Below are 17,752 nucleotides of genomic sequence, written 5' to 3'. Positions count from 1 at the left end.
GGGGTGATGGGGGAGTGAGGTGATTGGGGTGGGGGGTGAGGTGATTGGGGTGATGGGGGAGTGAGGTGATTGGGGTGGGGGGTGATGGGACACTTCTGGTATCCTACACACACACACTCTCCATGCACACACTCCCATGCACGCACACACACACTCCCATGCACGCACACACACATTCCCATGCACGCACACACACACTCCCATGCATGCACACACACATTCCCATGCACGCACACACACACTCCCATGCACGCACACACACACTCCCATGCACGCACACACACATTCCCATGCACGCACACACACTCCCATGCACGCACACACACACTCCCATGCACGCACTCGCACTCTCTCTCTCTCTCTACACACACACACACACACTCGCAATGCACACACACATTCCCATGCACGCACACACACTCCCATGCACGCACACACACACTCCCATGCACGCACTCGCACTCTCTCTCTCTCTCTCTCTCTCTCTACACACACTCTCCATGCACACACACACTCCCATGCACGCACTTGCACTCTCTTGCACTCTCTCTCTCTCTCCACACACACACACACACACACACACACACACACACACACACACACACACACACACACACACTCTCTCTTTCTCCCCCCTACACACCTTGGGATCGCTGTGGTCTGCCTCGGAGAGTGCCATATCCCATGGAGAGAGGGAGAAGAGGCGGGAGCAGGCTGGGTGTTGCCCTCGGCGGCTGTCGCTGCGGGTCACCGGGTGTCAGACACGCCGGGACATGGGGGCGGTGGCAGCAGCCTCAGCTCAGTGGCTGTCGGTGGAGGAGACCTTCCGAGTCACCGACCTGGCGGAGCTGCCACGCGAGATCGGGAGTGAGTGGGGAGATTTGGGGTGTCAGGGGGTGATTGTGGTGAGGGGGGGTCACGGAGGCCGGGAGAGATTGTGGTGAGGGGGGGTCACGGAGGCCGGGAGAGATTGTGGTGAGGGGGGGTCACGGAGGCCAGGAGAGATTGGGGTGAGGGGGGGTCACAGAGGCCAGGAGAGATTGGGGTGAGGGGGGGTCACGGAGGCCGGGTGAGATTGGGGTGAGGGGGGTCACGAGGCCGGGAGAGATTGGGGTGAGGGGGGTCACAGAGGCCGGGATAGATTGGGGTGGGGGGCGTGGCGGGTGGCCCGATGGGAGGGGGGGGAGGATGGCCTGATGGGAGGGGGTGGAGACAGATGGCCCTGCAGGGGCCTGTGGCAGACAGAGGCGCGGAAGGGGCTGGCTGCCGGAAGGGGGAGGAGTGGAAGTGCTGAGGAGGGAACATATTGCTGAGAGGCGGGGGAGGAGCGAAGGCACTGCTCAGAGAGCCGGAGGCGGGGTAATCTCCCCCAACAACATGAACCCGCTTCCGGCTTTTTTTTTTTTTTTTCTCCAGCAGCGCGAGCGGGGGAAATTAAAAAAAACACACGTGTGCTGCTTGGGCAAATATTTACTCGCCCGGAGGTTAAATCCACACGCCCCGGGCGTGTAAATATATAGCATTATCGAACACTGCTTATTCATGAGATTACTATTTTAGTCTAATTGGTAGGAGCAGAGGAATCGTTCTTTTTGTTTTTCTATATGTAAGGCCTATCTTTTTACCAGCAGCAAACTTCTATAGGGAGGAGTGCGGTAATGTGTACAATCTTCTTATGGCCGTCTCTTATACAGTTTCACTTGTAAGATAAATTGAAAAAAATAGATGCATTGGGGATGCTGATCGAGCTGGTCGCATGCCAGCTCAGCTCCGCCAGTAATTCAACCTACTGTAGAATTACAGAGACAAAGAAAAACTTCTGCAGTGGAATTGGCGCACACTACATAAATTCCATAGGACGGGACCAAATAGACAAGAAGGTGCGAATGATGGATTACTGATTCCAGGTACCACCGCCCTCCCCACACACACTTTGACTCTACTCAATATAAATACCCTAAAAGTAGAGCCAAAGGCCAAAGGCCCAGGAAACATTTGGCTTCAACCCAATCCTACTGTAGTTAAAACCCTCACACCCATTTTTCCCATTATGTTCATGCTACGATAACAACCTGACCACACTAAAGAGGCCAAAATCAGTTAACATGTCCAAGAGTCAGACCCGTGAGCCATTTATAGAATAAGATCTATAAGGATATGAGAAATCTCGCTCAAAGCCTCTAGGTACGGTTGCGTGCCGCCTGGGAATGAACAGAATAAAACTGAGAGTGTGTACTGAGAGGAGTACACAGAGAGTCCCAAATGGTGGCGCACTGTAGACCAAGATCAAGTTATAACATGGTCAAACTTTTACAGCTAAATGTGTACAGTTAAAATAATTTTATTGAAAACAGTTTTTTATTTTTATCTTTATTACATTTTTTAATATATATACCTCCTAGTTCAAGAGAACAGGGTATATACAGATGCTCCTACATGGGATTTATGTCGTGGAGGTACAGATATCGTTCCTGGTACTAGTCTTTTATGTACATCATCCCTATATATAGTGTAGATGTAATATCAGGGTACTGATGTCGGGAAAAATTCCCTGTAGGCAATTCCTTTGTACCACAAAATATTACTGTTAACCTGTAGTGTAGAGTCCACACTGTAGTGTGTGGTACACTATGCAGTGATGTCAGTCTTGTTTAGTAACTGCGTTACTGATTCCTCAAACCATAGATAGTGATGGTATAGTAATGATGTAATCAGATAAGCTCCATCTCTTTAGACGTACATGAGGACATGAGAGGTGTAACGTGTAGTTTATAATACCTCTAAATGTTATTTCCACATAGTTTCAGTGGAATGGCTTCCTGCGCATGTGCAGTATAATTCAGTAATTATATAGTAATTATACACCCTATGTGATGTTGTGGTCTGTTACCAATAAAGGTAAGTATACATCCAAGTGTGTTATGGCTAAATCCTATTGTAGTATTGTATACAAGTAGTATTCTCTACAACATTCATCAGGGTGCATGTTCATATAGCTCAATACTGGATATATATGGGTCAATTTATCACCTTATAGTGATTGTCTTTGCACAAATCAACTAATAGGGTGTTAACCCCCAACCGAGTGGTGAATAATGTCATAGATGGGGTAATGGAGCAGATATCTATATACTATAACCAAAGGGTTAAAACGTGTTTATTGAGTGTTGCTGATGTCGGTAAAAAATGCTTCCAGATGTTCAGGTCACATAGAAACGGCGTATATGCAAAAAAAGCCCCAGATAGGGGTCTGTGGATCTGCTGTGATCTGTGTTGATTATACTGGTAATAACCGTGTGTATTACAGGTTGTATTCAAGCCCTTAGTCAGGGACTAGGTACATCCCCGTGGTGAAACCATGTAGCTAGGGCAAAACATAGCATCGCCTAAGGGGTTAAAAATACCCTTATATCTTTATGCTGTTGTTAGCAAATGGTATATCTGGATGTTTGAAGTACAGGGACACTGTTTTCTTTTATCTGGGTGGGATATACCAGCGTGACAGATGTAAATATGTATCACAGTAGCATGAATACCAATGATCATGTATGTCACGTGTAGGAGTCAAATCCCGTAGCGCAGCAACACAGTAGATCGCGTTGAGGAAATCAGAAACAGCACTGGTAGTGCCGCAAATAAGGAGTTGGGACAGAAGGTCCCAAACTAATAAAACATAAATCTCAGATAGTGCATTTTACTGCCATCAAATCGGCTAATGCTACATCAAATTGACAAAACATATATGGTAAAGAGTATAAAGTTTAAATACTTGAATAATAATAGTAATTACTTGTTTTTTTGGGCATTGGGCACCCGTGTCTTCTGTTATATGTATATATTTGCCACGCTCAGTAGAACTCATTTTGGCATAAATATATATTAATGATGTGGTGGATGTAGGAGTTTGAGCTATCTGGGAATATGTGTATTAATCAATTTCTGACTGGTAACAGTCTATGGAGTTAGGTTGCACCTCCCCCCAGAGCTCGCCCCTCCCCACCTTTTTAACTTGGGAGGTTCTGGCAACTTGCTGAATGGACAAGATTCACTGCAGTTCCTTCCCTCATACAGAGGTAACAGGAAGGGTTCACAGTTTTAGTGTTAGGACCTGCATTTTTGGTTTACCTTGACGTTGGTATGCAGGCTTATGACGCTTTGGCCAAAGGGTTTAACTAAAAAAACAAGTAATTACTATTATTATTCAAGTATTTAAACTTTATACTCATTACCATATATGTTTTGTCAATTTGAAGTAGCATTGGGCACCTGTGTCTTCTGTTGTATGAAGCTCTTATTAACCTATACAATACCAGGAAAAGCACTCTGTATTAGATTTGTCGCAACCAAACTGCATGCAAGTTCCCATGAGTGTGGAAGGTGAAATGGAGTGAGCTTTAACCATTTAAAAGTGTCAATGGATGTAGCACTGAGCTCTGTCTGTGATCCAACCGGTATTACGTTTTTTGGCATTGAAGTGTCTAAATTATATTACCGAGGATGGGATAGAGTTTTGTCGATCAATCGGCTAGAAACTATTTGGATTTTTAAGTTAAAAACTTTAGCACCAAAAGGATTGAATTTGGATACTGATTTCGCATCAGTTTTATAGTTTTATCACAGTGTGTTCATATAGGTTTTGAAAGTATTCTAGGTTGGTTTTATTTGAGGAGTTTTATTTGAGGAGATATATTTGTATATTTATTTATTTCAATTCATTTCAGTTATTTAGGTTGTATCTCATCAATTAGGGTGCAATACTGTATATACTATTATCTGCATCTGGTTTAATGTTTAATTATGTCTGTAGACATCTGCTTATGTTGTCTGCTCATGAGCTCTAATTTACTGATCCCATGATTCAATGTGCGTGAGATGCATGTTTGATAGTTATGTATATCAATTAGCTCAATCAACTAAAGGATATTTATAGGGACAGGGCTAGGAACTTTTACACATGCCCCTGACGAAGCCGAAAGCAAAACTAGTACGGTGGAGAGCAAGGTGAAGCCGTGAGAGATCGAGTTGCCACTACTGAAGCTTTCCTGTAGCTTCCTGCTACCTTCTGAAGAGATCTCACGAGACGCGAGGAGAACAATCACGTGACCGGAAGAGTCAGTGTATGCGGTGACACCGGCGGAGAGAGACGCGGGTCACCTCCTCTAACAGCTGAATGCCTGCCAGCGGTATACAGACTGTGGACTGTGACACCGCAAGGAAAGGGCGCAGGACGTCCGTTTAGGAGGTGGTGAGTGTTTCTCTTGCAGGAGAGAACCAAATTGGGGCTTCCTCGTCACAGATATATCCTTGCTGTATTTAGTATAATAAATTGTTTTGCACTTGAGAGCGCTGTCTCTCTCTCTTTCCTTTCCTTATCCCTTCTCATCATATATAACCTGGGAGCATAGTATAGTTCACCAGGTTATAAGAAGATTGGAAGCGTGGATTCATTTCATAAACACATCAACCTGAGATCATCAACTTTTGCCCTATTTTTATTTGATATCTTGTAAGTGCATTCTTTATAGCAGGAATGTATATCTAGTGTTTACAGATTACACAATGTTTTGTTTTCTTCTCTCCTGTGCGCTATAGGTCGTTTTTGCTATCCAATAGACAATGGATAGGAGGATCCTCTAGGCGGTGTGATACCGGGAAGCAATTCAATGGGACAATCGTAGGGGCGATGTGGAGGAAGTATTTCAAACTTGACTTTGTCAAATACATACTTGAAGTCGGTATATTCCTCCGGCAATAGTACCATTGCTTTGTCCTCAGATACGGTTGTAGCACAAATACTACTTGGGCCCTCGAGACAATTTTGAACGCAGTACAGACTCCACTGAATAGGTTCCTTGTTCAAACAATCAATCTGAGGATTATGGACTTGTATCCAGGGTAATCCCAGGATTACTGCTATGGAAGGAGTGTGAATGGCGTTCAAAGAAATATCTTCCACATGGTTATCTGCAGACCTTAGCTGAAGAATCTGAGTCTCCAAAGAGATGAACGCAGGTTGAAGCGGTCTTCCATCAATAGCCTCCAAGGCAATAGAATTCTTCTTGCACACGAGAGGAAAATTATGGTTCTCTGCGAAGCTCTGATCAATAAAGATGCCAACGGAACCCAAATCAAGAAAGGCCAATGTGGATACAGAAAATCCCTTACCCGACAAGGAGATAGGCACAAGGAGCCTTGTGGGATTAGAAGTGGCTATAGGGGGTAAAGAGACCGTTCCCAATGAGTGTCGTGGAAGAGGGGGTTTGGCCTGGTATTTAAGGGGTTACATCCCATCTGGCCACCCCCTGCCCTCACCTGGGCGGCGAGAGGTTAACTGGAATGATGTCCAGTACTGTGTTTATGCCCCTGCTTCAGCATCAAATGTATATCCCCTTGTGAATGTGTATTTTCCCCATCTCAGTGTTTACACCAACACTTACACTGGGATCCAGTCGGGAGGTTAAGGGTTAATGTTAATTTTGTGTTTATGGCCCTTTGTCCCTTTTCCCGCCTTTGCAGGCTCCATTTTGCAGTCTCTCCATAGGTCGCCATTACAGCCCCATGTAACCCTATGGAGATTCCGGAGATGTGGGCCCGATATCGTAGAAGACCTGCAGGTGCCGCCCGAGAGGAGGAGCGGTGGTTCCCCATTGAAAGTGAATGGAGCAATGCATTTCAATGGGGATTCCTTAACTCACCCTGGAATAAAATTATTTTTGCCCCTAGATCCTAGGAACCCCCTCACTCGACCCCAACCGGGTCCGACAATCAATGACCCCGGTAAAGGGTCGCGCTCGTTACGGGGGTCGCACCATTGAATAATGGCGGAGGTAAAAGCAGTGAGGTGGAAACGGCTAAGTCAGAATGAGCAGAAACATGGAACCCATAACTCTGGTTCTGTTCAGCCTAGAGGGCTGGGATTTGGTCACCATGTAGTCATAGTTCCGGCATGACTGCATGGCAAATACCGACCCTCTCGGAGCAACAAAACGGAGTCAGGGTAATGGTTAAGTTTGGGTTTCTTCCATTGACTTGCATGGCAGAGAAAAGCCACTTGTGTAAATGTGCTTTTAAAACTGTATTTGTGTAACTCCGGTCCGGTGGGTCACCGCAAGCTGAAACTTGGCCACCATGGAGAGTCCCTTCCGGCATGAGGGTCTGCCAAGTTTCAGCTCGCTCGGCCCAGCCAAACGGATTATTTAAATATGTTTAGATATTAAGAAATGTACTGTGTTTTTCGTCTGGTATTAAAGCCCGCGAAAGATACTGGCTCTGCTATATGTTAATGCTCAGGGGGAGACCAGTTGTCTACAACAGACCCCCTGATCAAAGGCTTCACCACTCAGATTGTGTCCACTAGGTCGGAGAAAAGCAGATCTTTAGTGGTCTGTAAGTGTTGTAATTCACACTTAAAGACAAAGGATTTCCTGACCAGATACATGTCTGGTAGACTGCAAGGCGCCTTTCCTTTAGTGTGGGGCTAGTGAAATGAGACCTCAGGTGGAAAATGTGCGCATGTGCCAACTAGCTGGGGGCATGGTCCAACAATGCTTCCCACGTTTGCTGGCACAGAGGGATTGGGTGCAGGTAATTGTTAACCAATACATGGCACCCAATGTTAGGGTATAGGGCTGGAATCCCATATAAACCAGTGTAAGCCCTATACCCAGTGTCTTCGTTTAAACATCTGAAAGAATCCTGACTACCTCGATGAATTGCTAATCATGTACCGGATTGCTTCATTGCCCCAACCCATGTAAGTGCTATATTCTGTATGTTATTTGTGCAATCTTGTGTGTTCACCTTTTTAAAGGAATAAACTATATTTATTATATCTAAGTCGTGTTCAATTCAACCCAGAGATTTGTGTATATTATAACCCTTCACAATTTACCGTGACAGGCTTATAATAAACTGGTGACAGCGGCGGGATTGAATTGAATCTGTATTACAGTTTACTGCGGGACTTTGTAATACAGTAGGAACTCAGGTGAATTGCGAGTTCCTAAGGCTAACGATATTGAACACACTCTTGTACAACATATAACAGGGGATATAACACCACCTCACTGTTCATACCTCACAAGAAGCCTTTAACCATGAGCGAGGGTGCCGGTTCATCTACAGTCCGGACCCGGGCTCAGCTGTGGGACAAGTGCAACGAGTACGGGCTGCCCACAGAGGGCAGAGATATGGAACAGATGGAGGAGGCGATCAGAGGACACGAAATCCGGCTCACGGAGCTCGAATAACAGCTCCGCTCGTCGCATTGCAACCGCCCGGAGAGCAGGGAATGGACCTAGCTCTGGGATGGCAGAGACTTGGGGAAGGAGCGGGAGCACTTCCCGGGAACAGTGCAGCTGGAGGGGTATTGGTCGCTGCGGCTACCAGTCCGTTCACCCCTGAAATGCTGGCACTGATTACCGCGTGGGGTGACAGAGGGACACCAGAGGAGCGGCTGCAGTTCCTGACAATGGCAGTGAACCGACCCGCTTACTGTCCTCCTGCCCACCCGGACCAAGATACTCCCCAGCTGGATCATCACAGCCTCTCCAAGTTTGCGGAAGGTACCAACCAGATCGACAGCTTCTTAAAGAACTTTGAGATGCAGTGCCGGCGGTACAAGGTGCTTCCACAGCACCGGGTCATGCGACTTGACCCCTTGCTGTCCGGTCTGGCTAAGCAGATCATGCAGGCGTTCCCGGAGGAGTTTGCCAATGACAACGATCATTTAAAAGAGCTGTTGCAAATCCAATATGCCCTCACCCCAGAAGCGTACCGGGGCAAGTTCCAGCTGGAAGAGAAACAGCCCCTGGAGTCTTTTGTGACTTTTGGTACCTGCATGGCATTACACAGGCTCCGGTGGGTGGAGGGATGCGGATCAAAGACTTACCAGGTCCTGCTGGATCTGATGTTCCAAGAACAGCTCCTGCAGCATTGTCCTCCGGCAGTGAGAGCTTGGGTGTTTAATAAAATGCCCAAGACTCACCAGGAGGCAGCGAGGTTCGCGGACGATTAAATCACGAGCCAAGCACTGATGCCCTCCAGAGTAGTGGCCAAAGTGGCGGTGGCCCCTGCCAAGAGGGCCGGCACCACTCCCCAATGGACTATGAAGCCGCCTGCGGGCAGCAGTCCACCGAAGGCGGGAGAATTCCGGCACAAGTGCCGGTGCTACAATTGCAACAGCACCGGTCTCATCAAGCCGGATTGCCCGGAACCCCTGCGTTCCGGCGGACCTCATCAGGGGCAACACACCCTAGCTGCGAAACCTATAGCCCGCGTACGGGTGGCTTCCACCAAGGATCCCAGCCCGATCATGGAAACAACTCCCAGCGAGACGTCCCATGCAGCGCCTGTCCCGGTTTCTTCGGTGCCTACAGCCAGGATCGGACGACATCCCAGTGCCGTGATGCAGCAGACGGATGTCCGGAGCAGACACCTCACCACGGTCACAGTCAGTGATTGGCAAACAGTCGGCTTGCTGGATTCGGGTGCTGTGGTAACCCTTGTCCGACCTGATATGGTCCGGCCAGAGGAATTGCTCCCGGGACCGGGATGCAGATTACAGTGGCGGATGGAGAGCCGCAATTCCTGCAGATTGCCAGGATCTTTTTGGATTGGGGGGAGGGACAGGGTGTGCGGGAGGTGGTGTTTTTGCCTGGTTTGGATGCGGAGGTGCTCCTCGGCAATGATACTGGGTCCGATGACCTGCACCTTCAATCGGGTACCAAGACCCGCTGCCGTAGCGGCAGTCACCCGGAGCCAGACAGCGGCGATGGCCCCTGCATTTGGGACCAACGTTAGCGGAGGTCTCTGAGGAGACCGGGGAGGTAAGCCAGGCTCAGTTGCAACCACAGACCGACTTACTGTTTCCCCTCACCGTACCCCGTTCCCCCGACATAGACATGACCGGGGGGTGGCCAGAATTAGGAGCCTAGTTTAGGGAGGCAGTGAAGACAGACCCCAGCTTGGCTGGTATGAGACTTCGGGCGTCCGAGTCTCAGGCAGGGGAGGGCACTGATCACTGCCTATGGCACCAGGGACACCTGTACAGAGAAGCGGGGAACCCGGGGATAGAGGAGGGACTGACCGGTAAGCGACAGCTAGTAGTACCCCAGGGGTACAGACAGCAATTGTTACAGGTAGCTCACTCTATTCCGCTAGCGGGACATCAGGGGGTCAACAGGATGAGAGCCCGGCTATTGCAGCGTTACTACTGGCCGGGGGCATCCCGGGATGTGGGCACTTTTTGCCGCTCCTGTGATGCCTCCCAGCGAGTAGGTAAGGTGGGCGACAGTGTGAAGGCACCCCTGAACCAACTACCGGTAATAGGGGAACCCTTCCAAAAGGTAGCCATGGATATTGTAGGGCCCCTTATGATTCCTAGTAGGTCAGGGAAGCGCTATATCCTCACAGTGGTGGATTTTGCCACCCGGTACCCTGAGGCGGTAGCGCTTGGCACCATAGATGCCAGGACAGTAGCGGCAGCGCTACTGAACATCTTTGCTAGGGTAGGTTTCCCTAGTGAGATTCTAACCGATCAATGGTCGCAGTTCATGAGTGAACTGTTACAGTGTCTCTGGGATGCATGCGGTGTACAGCACCAGCACACTACCCCTTACCATCCCCAGACAAACGGATTATGTGAGAGGTTTAACGGTACCCTGAAGCAGATGCTTCGAACCTTTATAGAGGCGGAGGGGAAAGACTAGGAGATTCATTTGCAGCACTTGCTGTTTGCATACCGAGAGGTACCGCAAGAGTCTACCGGCTTTTCCCCCTTCGAGCTGCTATATGGCCGCAGGGTACGTGGACCTCTGGACCTATTCCGGGAGGGATGGGAGGGGGAGGCTACTGACACTGATGCTTCAATGATCCACTATGTAGTAGATCTCGTAGACCGGTTAGAAATGATCATGGGGGTGGCCCAGGACCATCTTAGGGCCTCTCAGACCAAGCATAAGCAATGGTATGACCGGAATGCTCGTAGCAGAGAATTCATCCCAGGACAGCAGGTGCTTGTTCTCAAACCCACTCGGGAGAACAAACTGATGGCTGCCTGGTCGGGACCGTACCCGGTTATCCGAAAGATTAATGAGTGCAACTACGTTGTACAGGTAAAGCCAGATAGGAGCAAGACATATCACATTAATATGTTAAAGGAATACAGAGCTCCGAGTATGGGAGCAGTGATGGCGATTTGTAGCCCACTGCTGGAAGATCCGGCGAGCAATGTTCTGCCTGATCTTCTAGGGGAGGCTAGGCAGGGACACTGTAGAACAGGTGGAGATAGCGGGTCAGTTAAGTGTTAGGCAGAAGGGAGAAGCCAGGGACATGCTAAGAAAGTATAGGGCTCTCTTCACTGACCTGCCAGGGAAAACACACCTCACAGACCACCCAGCGAACACAGGGGACCTGCGACCTCTGCATACGCACACTTATAGAGTGTCAGCAGAGGTCAAGACAAGTATAGAGAGGGAGATAGAGGAGATGCTGACCCTAAGGGTAATTACACCATCCCAGAGCCCTTGGGCTAGTCCGGTAGTCCTAGTTCCTAAGAAGGACAAGACCACCCGGTTTTGTGTGGATTACCTCTTGCTCAATGCAGGGACGGTCTCAGATGCCTATCCCATGCCCCGCATGGATGAGTTATTAGATGAACTCGCGGAAGCAAGGTATCTGACCACCATGGATTTGAGCAAAGGCTATTGGAAAATCCCACTGACCCTGGAGGCAAGGGAGAAGTTCGAACTGGCGCACCTCACTGGGGCTTATCCTGGTAGGAGCCGTGCGATTAAATCTTCTCTCTGTGCTTCTCTCCTGAAGGCGGTGGTCTACCTTGATGCAGATAGCAATGAGATCTTCCAGGTTGGTAGGACGGTCGTGAGTCGCAATTTCATCTTTCACGGTTTAAAAAAAACAAAAACAAAGGAATATCTGTGATCGCACGTGCGCATGCGTGAGTGGGTGATTCTAGCCAAAGTCCCAAGAAAGGCTTTTCACATGTACTGTACGCATGCGCGTTTGAACCCGGGTTCGGGAAGATTACACTAAGCCACAAAGCCTCCAATTACAAATGAATTGTTTGGGGGAGGTGTCGATAAGAAGTAGAAATACTTTAGCCTTCTGTGGGGGGGGGGGGGAGGGGGAGAGGGCTGTATGCTGGATTATTGGTTCAAATAAATATTTTCAACAGGTCATCATAATGTTTTGAACCACACACTCCCAAATAAAATCACAGTATGCCACCCACCTCATAAAGTACGTACATGACTAGTATAGAATTAAAAAGCTACAGTAGTGATTGATTCACAGAACAGCAAAAATTGTTATGCAAGCCATGTTGAGAAACGAAAAAAAAAGTATTTTTTTTCAGATGTGAAATTCACATTGATTGAGAAGTCATACATGCATGCGCCTAAATGTGATGACACGCATATGCGTTTCAACAAGGTTCCAATGAGACATACACGCATGCACCTAAATGTGATGACACACATACAGTATGCTTTTCAACAAGGTTCCAATGAGACATACTCACATGTGCCTAAATTGTGATGTCACGCATATGCGTTTCAACAAGGTTCCAATGAGACATACATGCATGCGCATTAAATAAAAACAGTAGAAAACAAGGAGAAAGCCTAGCAAAAGTATTGATTAATAAATAATACATATAGAAATGTGATGACACTGGTAGTGCCAGCTCTGCAGTGTTTTCTGCACTCTGGCTGCTCTGTGATATAACCACTTCTGCATTGTTTGTATCACCCAGATTGCTTTCTGACAGTGAGGTCTCACTAATCACATAGTCTGTGCCCGTGACACCATGCTCAGGGCTGTGAGCTGCTGTTTCTTGCATCTCTGCACTGCTGGTCTCAGGGGGTTGTGTTTGCGAGACCCACCCTTTGCTGCTCCAGCTGCTCACTGGGGAGTAGTATTGGATCTTCCGGACACTGAAGGGGTTAACTGCTGCATCATCTTTCCTCCCCTCACTCAGGTATAGCTTTTGGCTTCCCTCCAAACTGCTACTCCGCCCCTGTGTTTGGGAATTGGAACTCTCAGGGGCCTCATCTGAGGACAAACTACTCATAGTCACTTCTATTTTTGCAGCTCTGCTCTCTGCTTTCTTTTTCCTTAGTTTCTTCATTTTGCTTAACTCTCTTTTCACTTTCATCTCTGCCTTTTCAGACAAGCATTTCTTTCCCTTTGCAGCACTTCTCAACTGTCTTAATGCTCGCACTCCATCAGAGTCTGCCTCCATGATGGGTCTCAGACCCCCTTCTCCCCCACACACCTCTCACTGCACCTCCATACTTGTGAACACACTCAGCCTTGATAGCAGCGTGCTCTGGTCTAAGGCAGCCAGCTACTGCCAGTAACAAGATCCTTTTCTACCTTGCTGGTTATCAGGTGTCAGCTTACCTCCTGATTACCTAGCTTCCTCCTGAGTTAACCTTCTGATTGCTGGATGAAGCACTCAGACATATGTTTCCCAGGCATAACTGATAGGGGTTGACTTCACCCTGTCACAGTACCTATAAATGAAAAAGATACCAATATGGTGAAGTACGTTTATGAATAAAATTATTGCGCAAGCAAAAAGGCTACTTACAATGTAGCAGAAATAACAGGCATATAAGTAAAATGCTTTCAGATCACTGCATCAAAGGGGCTGATAATCTCAGGAACCGCTCACTCCGTCTGTGTGCTCTAATGCAGACGCTTCACTGCTCAGCTGTAATCAGCAGTTGCGCAGGTCCTCCGATGGTGACGTCACTCCCCTAAAAGGGGATACCGCTGGCTCCGTTCACTCTGTGAGATTAGCCACAGGGCTCAATTCTGAGATTGATATAACAGTCCCAATAGCCTTTAAATAAGGCTTTGCAACAAATAGAAAGACAGTTAAAAAGTCCTGAATATAACAGAAAATAGGGAGATCTACTAAGCGACCATCACCCTTCTAGTTTCGTCTGAGTTTAGACTTCTTCTGGGGCAGAGAAACCATTCACAGACATGTTTCAACCTTAATGGGTATCATCAGTGTGAAGTTGGTTGTACTGCTGGCTTTGCATTTGATTCCCATACTGTGCTTTAAAGCTGTGTTAACAGTGAGCATTAGCTTACTGTATAGGGGCTCCATGTAACAATGGTTTTTCAGACAAAAGGTGACACATTGTGTGCTCATTTGCATGTCATTTCCCAGAATTCCTTGCTGCAGTGGAAGCACTGTATGCTGGGCATAATGGGGAAAGGCAGGGTTGCAGACCTGCCTACGACATGTGACTGTGCTCACAAGTGATCTTTTTACTTGCTATTTGCAATACGGAGGAGGTTTCTTGTTGTCTTTTTCACCCAAGAGATAGAGAGATAGAGAGATAGAGAGATAGAGAGATAGAGAGATAGAGAGATAGAGAGAGACACCTAAATCCAATATATACAGGCAGATATGATGAAATAAAATGCTATTGAAAACGAAATAGTAAAAAATAAAAAACATACATGAAAAGATATAAAAACAGATAAATGAATAATGTCCAAATACAAATCAAAATCCAACTCTAAACGCTGTCCAATTGAGTCTTTGCAGCCTGAATACAGTGGGTAACCACTCCCTCCAAGACAAGATATCTACAGAAAAAACAAACAAAAAACAGGCGCACTCATAGTGTATTAAGGTTTACAAATTTATATGGGGTAGAATGTATAAAAATGCACACTTACAAACATAGGGAAAATAAAAGCATTCATGAGTTATACTCAATCGCCAGCCCAGGTACAGGATACAGCCGCTCCAGTACCGTCTGATGTAGAGGAATACAGCAACACTGCAATTCTGTTCCAAGTACCGGAGCAAGTGAAGGGTAACTCTCTGCTTCCAGCCCTTCGTCACCGCAATGAGCTCCTGGCGGCAATCTCGCGAGGGCTCGTGATGTCACGGAGCAAATGGAGTGTAACTCTCTGCTTCCAGCTCTTCATCACCGCAATGAGCTCCTGGCGGCAATCTCGCGAGAGCTCGTGACATCACTGGGTATCCGGGTAAGCTATGGCGATCCCCACACGGATATCGGGGGTATAGATTGCCAAATCAATGAAAAATCCCATGTATCGGAGTGGCATATAAGCAATAAAACAGGACAATGTATCAAAAATCAGTCCCTACGCGTTTCGTATCATACAGAGACTTCTTCAGGGGATAATAAAGAGAGACAAAGACAGAAGGAGAAAAGACTAATGGTGGCCACGCCAGTGAAGTATGGTATCTATAACCTATCATCACACGACCTCACACCTTATCACATTTCACTTTTGGCAAAAGGACTTTCATTTTCACCTAATAGTTTGCCTAATCAATTTGATTTATTTGTGGACCTTAACAGGTTCATACGTAAATTGACTTTAATGAGACATTTTTCTTACAAAGTTAGGGGTGTATTGGACACTTTGGATTTAGATTATATTTCACAGGAACAAGCATGTATTCGTGCACTTACTTCAGTTCTTATTGAACCAGATATTTCAAGAAAAATTAGAACCAGTACACAAATTAATAACAACATCAATTTAGTAGATACATTTAATCTCACAACACATTTTGAACCTGAACTGACTGGGGAGTCAGCTTTGACTCTGGTAACTCAGCCAGATCATCGGGGTCCTGGTGAAGACTTCACATTACATCCAGTTCAGGATTTGGATCTGGCCTTGGACTTCAGGCATTCACCTTTTCATCCTACATCTACATATTTTCCATACCAATCTAAGGGGAACTTCATTGAGACCTTCTATACCATTGTTCTTAAAGACTTGGAACAATTATGCCAAACTAATACTTGTCTAACACATAAAAATCTAAGCAAAGGAGAAGAACTGGCTCTGAAAAATCTTAGAGAAAATACAGATCTCATTGTGACAAGCCGACAAGGGAGGGGCTATTGTCCTGCAGGATAGACAGGTTTATATAGCTGAGGCCGATCGTCTGTTAATAGATTGTTCATCCTATCGTATACTGGATAAAGATCCAGTAACGGAATTTCAGTTGGCTTTCAAAGAATTAATTCACCAAGCACTTAGTATTGTATTATCACTAAAAATGAGAGCACATTTTTGTTTATTAAACACCCCAGGACACCAGTTTTTTATCATCATTTGCCCAAATTACACAAAGACACTTCACATCCCCCTGGCAGACCGATCATATCGGGGGTGGGGTCAATCACTTCGAACGTGTCCCAATATGTTGATTATTTTTTACAACCATATGTAAATTCATTGCCATCTCACATTAGGGACACGTTGCATGTCATTGATTCCACCTCCGGTATTGTTTGGAAAGACACTTTTTGTTGGGTTACCTGCGATGTATGCTCATTATACACCTGCATAGATCACAATAAGGGTTTTGATGCTGTCAATCACTTTTTAGAGTTAGATTTAAATATGCATGTGTCACAGAAAGAATTTATTTTGTCTTGCATTAAATTTATTTTGACACATAATTATTTCAATTTTAATGGCACTTTTTATTTACAAACTTGTGGAACGGCCATGGGACCAGATTCGCCCCCAGCTATGCTAACCTCTTCATGGGGTTGTGGGAGAACCTCCATGTTTGGGGTAGTGCGCGGCTGGCGGCGGGTCTGGTTTTCTATGGCCGTTTTATCGATGATATTATTATGATTTGGGATGGTGATAGGGACGAACTGAAATCCATACTGGATTCATTTAATGACAACGACATGGGTCTCAAATTTACCCATCATATAGATCCAGATACGATAGTATTTTTAGATCTTGAACTTTTCATTGATAGATCGGATATGCGGATACTCAGTAGGACACATTTCAAACCTGTGTCCACTAACAGCTACCTGCAGTACAGTAGCAACCACTATAAGAAGTGGCTAAATAACATCCCTAGAAGCCAATATTTTAGGATTCGTTGGAATTGTTCCCAGAGCTCAGATTTTCATGTCCAAGGAGAGGCTTTAATCAATAAGTATCTCCAGAAAGGATATGATAGAACAGTGGTACAGACGGCATTCAATGATGCGGTCTCTATTGATAGGAACACTTTGCTCGAGAAGTCCAAGGCCAGATCCAATCAGGTTGGAAGCGATTCACTGATGGACAGGTCAAGGGATAATTCAATATATTCATTTCCAAAATGTATTACTCAATACAATAATTTAGCTTGCCAGTGAAGCATATTCTCAATAGACATTGGAGCATTATGCAGAACGACCCTATTATAGGTTCTAAGGTACACAGACAAGCTCCAATTGTCTTCAAAAAAGCTAAATGTCTGAAGACCATTATAGCCCCAAGTAGATTAAAACCTACTGGTGATATGCATTCTGGTTCTTCCAGGAATACCTTAGCAAAAGGAAATTTCACTTGTGGAACAAGTAGATGCATCACTTGTGAGCATATTAATAAGACCAACTCATTCAAATCTTTCTCAAACGGTTCATCTTATGAGATTAAGGACTATATCAATTGTTTAAGTACATATGTCATTTATCTCATAACTTGTCAGTGCGGTCTGCAATATGTAGGCCACACTTCGAGAGCTCTAAGCACGAGATTTCTCGAACACCGTAGGAATATAAAACATGGTCTTCAGTCACAGCGGCGTGCTGTCGGCGTTAGGCAGCGGAGAAACCAACAGAGACTGCTGTACTCGGTCTTGGGACTCGTGTGTGGTGATTCACACTGTGGACTGACCTTTTCACCGTCTAGGAACGGAGTGAGT

This window comes from Ascaphus truei, chromosome 7 (genome assembly GCF_040206685.1).
Source record: "Ascaphus truei isolate aAscTru1 chromosome 7, aAscTru1.hap1, whole genome shotgun sequence".
NCBI classification, from domain to species: Eukaryota; Metazoa; Chordata; class Amphibia; order Anura; family Ascaphidae; genus Ascaphus; species Ascaphus truei.
Note: the sequence above shows the minus strand (reverse complement) of the source record.